Here is a 4788-nt window from a genome sequence, read left to right on the forward strand (position 1 = left end):
AATGTATGGGGATTAACATAAGAATAAAAAAAATTTAAAAAAATAATAATCCTTATGCCAAAGTGGCATATTTTGAGGTGTCATATTCTGGATCAGCAAATAATTTTTGGATATCAGCTATATGCCAGACTCCGGGCACTAGAGTTCATGGAACTTGCTTTTTGGTTAGAGAGACAGAATATAAATAAACAGAAAATATATGTGATATTGGAAAAATAACACAGAGTAAGGGGATCGAGAGTGATAGAATAGGAATACTGCTTTCGATATACATGCTTTCTAGTGAGTTAACTGTAACTCCACCCTTTCTTTTTTCCCACTCAAAAGAACACATCGTAGTGCAAGCTTGAGTGACATTACCATTGGGATCATCTTCTGTCTGTTTTACCTTACCTCTAAATATAAACCTTTTGGAAACTCTAGACTAAGCATAGTTAGTAATAAATGCGAACATGGAGCACAACTGATTGCAATATTCTGGGTCCCAAGTATCTGATCCTAAATTCTTGGAGACCATCAGTGTTCCATAGCCACAGTGAAGATCTCTACCTCATCCTTACCCAAATTATCACCCATTAGACCTTCCACTGCATATTGGTTTCTGAAGGGATCCCCTTTGTTCTTGGCAGAGTTACAAAGCAGAGATGATTAACACTAGCTCAAGGAATGATCCATTCTTTTCTGGCTCGGGTTACAAGCTATTCCTACTTCCTCTTGTTCTCGTGGAAGGAGCTACCCCTTATGTGCTCAGGGGAATGATGTTCTGAAAATTATTATTAATAGTTCACCTGCACAAAAACAAAACATCATCATCACCATTTGCAACCCCAAGAGCAAAATATTAACCTAAGGTAACAATACAGACAGTTTTAATCTGGGAGGTTAATGGACTTGCTGAAAGTCATACAAGTTAATGACAAAGGTAGAAATTCAACCTATAGTTCCTCATTTGAAAAGATTCATGATGAACTTTAAAACAGAACTGGAAGTACCTTTAAAAGGCGTAAGAAAGGAACACAAAAGAAATTTTCCTCGGAAAAGTTCTAGCACATAATAGATTCCTCTCAGTATGTGGAAATATAACAGTCAGTATGGGACAACGGAATTAGGTAAGGCTGAAAAATTCTGCTAGTCCAGCTATCACTTTACAAGTGGGAAAGTGTGTTATTTTCAGCCTGACACGAGATGCTTCAAATCCTCAAGTCCTCAGTCACATCTGATCCAACTAAAGGCCCAGCCAAGGTCTTTGTTTTGCCCAGATAAGGGTGTCACCATGGAAGCTTCACATAAAACTCTATAGAATCCAAATGGCCAGTTTCCTCATGAAAGGAGAAAGGAACATCACTGACACAGGAATATGAAATTAATTGGATCTATATTTCACTTCAGATCTCCAAATCATTGCTGATAAAGGAGTCTTTAATCTCCAACATAGGAGGACTCTGTATTGCCAGCACAATTGAAATCTACCCACCAAAACTAGCTCTTTGAAAAATGCAGCCTTCATAACCTTACCAGCATTCAGGGGAATAATTTCTTACCACCTGCATTATCAGCTCTATCCCTTTTATTAGAGAATCTGTCAAAAACACAGTCTTGTAAAACGGTTATGATTTTAATCTTTCTGGTGATTGGGAAAGGAGCACAAATGGTTTTGATTGCAGGCAGAAATGTTTGCTAAAAGTCATTACAGCTTTTGCTTCTCATCTTCTTAAATAAATTAATAACATTTGGTGAGAAAAACACCCTAAGGTCTCAATATTATTTCTGTAACACCAAGGTAGTCTCAAATAATGAACATGCTCTGGAACGGTTACTTTTTTCTAATTGCTAAGAAAATGTATAAATGTCAAATAACCTTGTCCTCTGAAAGACATACTTAAAAATATAAAACACATACTAACTCCTGGTCAACACGTAAATATATTTAGGTGTGCATATGTAAAATATATACTATACATACAACAAGATATGAGTATATGCACATCAAATGGATTCCCACAGTTGAGCATGTTTCTGAAGTATCCCCCCATAACAACAAACAAGAGAAGAAAGCACTGGGGAGCTCAAGGGCAGCACAACAGATAGGAAAACTCTATCAGTACAAAGCACGTAATACTACATGAAAAAGTGCTACGCCCGCATGGGCTGGATATTATTCACAGAGAGAGACTGTTTCTTATGAATTCTATTTTCTTACTGTTTCTGAAAAAGAAGAATGAAAGATGACTAGAGAACGAGGGTACATGCTCCATGAATACTGTAATATTTTGGATCTTAGATGTGTGCAGGTACACAGGCACACAGACACACACACACGTGTGTGTGCGCACGCACGCACCAGGTTCACTGAAATTGTAAAGGCTGTAGGATGTGGGCAGGTATTGTTTTCCGACTTCTCTCCAACTCACAATCTGTGTTCTGCAATAGGTCCGTTCCATCCAGAGGAAAGTTTCTCTCAAAAGCCCTCTACAAGTTACTTACTGGGATTACTTGACCATGTAAAAGAGAAAAAGGAAAGGCTTGTTAGTTTAATGTAGTGAAATGGGGAAGCAGAAAAAAATTGAAGAGGAGAGGTGGGGAAAGAACCGCTATTTCGAAGCAATCAGACCCCACTCCTCTCTTGGTCACACCAGTATCAGCAATACTTTCTTGGGGTATATCAGACCCTCCTTGATAATAAGAAACCAGGTATATTTAATGAGGTTCATTAACATACTCAGCATGCATCTGTAGACATGTGAAGGATCTAGATTATTTTACATCAATACTAGATTTTTATGCTTGTAAGGCTTTAAAAATCAACTATTTTTGCATATTTTCTATTCTACCTGATTGGTTTGTTAAAGGTTTCTCTCTTTTGTTTGAGTTTTGCTTCGGTTGATTTTTCTATACTTAATCCTACTTTCCTTGAACTCTGCTCCCCTGTCTTCATCTGTTTCCTGAAAGGCTGACACACTTAATACTCCCTCTTCTTGTTCTGGAGTTTCAAGAAGAAGAATAAGTCTGAAGTGCTGAGTTGAACAATACCATCCTCTATGTCATCCCCAGAAGTTATCTAACTACCTGTAATGCTATGGCATGTGGCCTCCCAGAGAATTATACATGTACAAAAAAGAAAAAGAAATACATAAGCCCTTCTGGGATTCTATTTACTGTAAATGATTCTGTTTTGTTGCTGATCTTAAGAGTCAGGTGGGGATGCCTGGGTGGCTCAGTTGATTAAGCATCCGACTCTTGATTTCAGGTCAGGTCATGATCTCAGGGTCATGGGACTGAGCCCCACGTTGGGTTCCTCCCTCAGCAGGGAGTCTGCTGGTGAGTCTCTCTCTCTCTCTCTGTCTCTTTCCTTCTTCCCCTCTTCCTGCTCGTGCTCTCTTTCTCTCTCTCTCTCTCAAATAATTTTTTTAAAAGAATGAGGTGGAATAACTACTCTTCCTACCATACTTACTAATAACTAGATCTATGTTATTTAGCTTATTGGATTTTATCTATCAATTGCAGAAAAGGAACCTGGCAAATCAGTTTGGTCATTCTGAATAGCCTGAAAGTGATGATCAGGGAAGCAGTTGAGAGTGAGAAACCGCATCAGAGTATTTTGAATATGTGATCACCATTAGCTTTCTTACTTTCTCTAGCCAGAAAATTTTGTACCCTACCTAAGGCACTAGGAAATGGCCTTTACATACTGTAATCTTTGAAACTGCATTCCTACAGCCTTATCTCAACTATCTTTGCTAAACAAAATAATCCTTCTTACTCCATATGTATATGGTTTGTATATGACAACAAAGCATAGGAAACATCCCTAAAATGTTACATTGACTTCAAATTGCTTAGGTTTGTTTTTATTTTGGAGGGAGAGGTAGGAAGCCAGAGGGCTAGGAAAGTCATTTAGGTGGAGTATAACCTTTCAAAACAACCTTTGTATAAGAACGAAAATAAAGAAAAAGAAAGAAGACAGACTGAGGAGATGAGACAAAGACTGTGACAGAATATGAGAGGGAAAAGGCATGCAAAGGAGTAAAGAATAAAAGAGAAAAAGAGCTGGGACATGAGGAAGTGGGACACCGAGGGAGTACTACAGCAGAAGTAGGGAGGCACAGAGAGCGATTATATTTTCAATCAATACTACTCTCTTTGCTTCTCAGATTCTGTAGAATAATTATCTATAATTTACTGTGCATATTTGTGCTCAAATCTGATACTCAGAAATATAAAGCTCTGATCTCTAGCATTTTGAACTCCAACAGCATAAAACACCAACACAAGATAATGTACTATGATGAAAGCAGCTTTGCTTAGGCAATTCAATCACAATGTTGGCAAGAAAACAGGTAGCTTGAGAGGGAAGATGCAAAGTTGAATTTGGGAACAGAGTTTCTTTGAGGTGGTGACAGCATTTCCAAGGAGAGTTATCCTGGCAAGAGTAGAAAGCCAGCGTGTGGAGCGCTGCTGAGAATATGTGGCCGGTGAGTAAACTAGAGGGTCATCAGCAGAGACTGGACAGTCAAAACAGAGGAAATTAGGGCAGATAAAAACATATCCTGTGGGCATTCTGGGAATGCCTGGCCCAGAGGAGAAAGTAGAGCCATCCGAGAGAGAGAAAGAGCAATCAAAGCTCACTATGACTTACACAATCAAATGACATTTTAAACACACACTCTTTGCCTGGTGCTGTGCTACATGCTGGGGATACAAAGATGACTCAAATGTGGTCTCTGCCTGTAAGCTCATGGTTTAGTCCCAGAAGACAGATACCCTGGCAACTACCTGCAGTGAAGGGAC

Source organism: Leptonychotes weddellii, chromosome X (genome assembly GCF_054177405.1).
Source record: "Leptonychotes weddellii isolate Sample4059 chromosome X, ASM5417740v2, whole genome shotgun sequence".
NCBI lineage: Eukaryota > Metazoa > Chordata > Mammalia > Carnivora > Phocidae > Leptonychotes > Leptonychotes weddellii.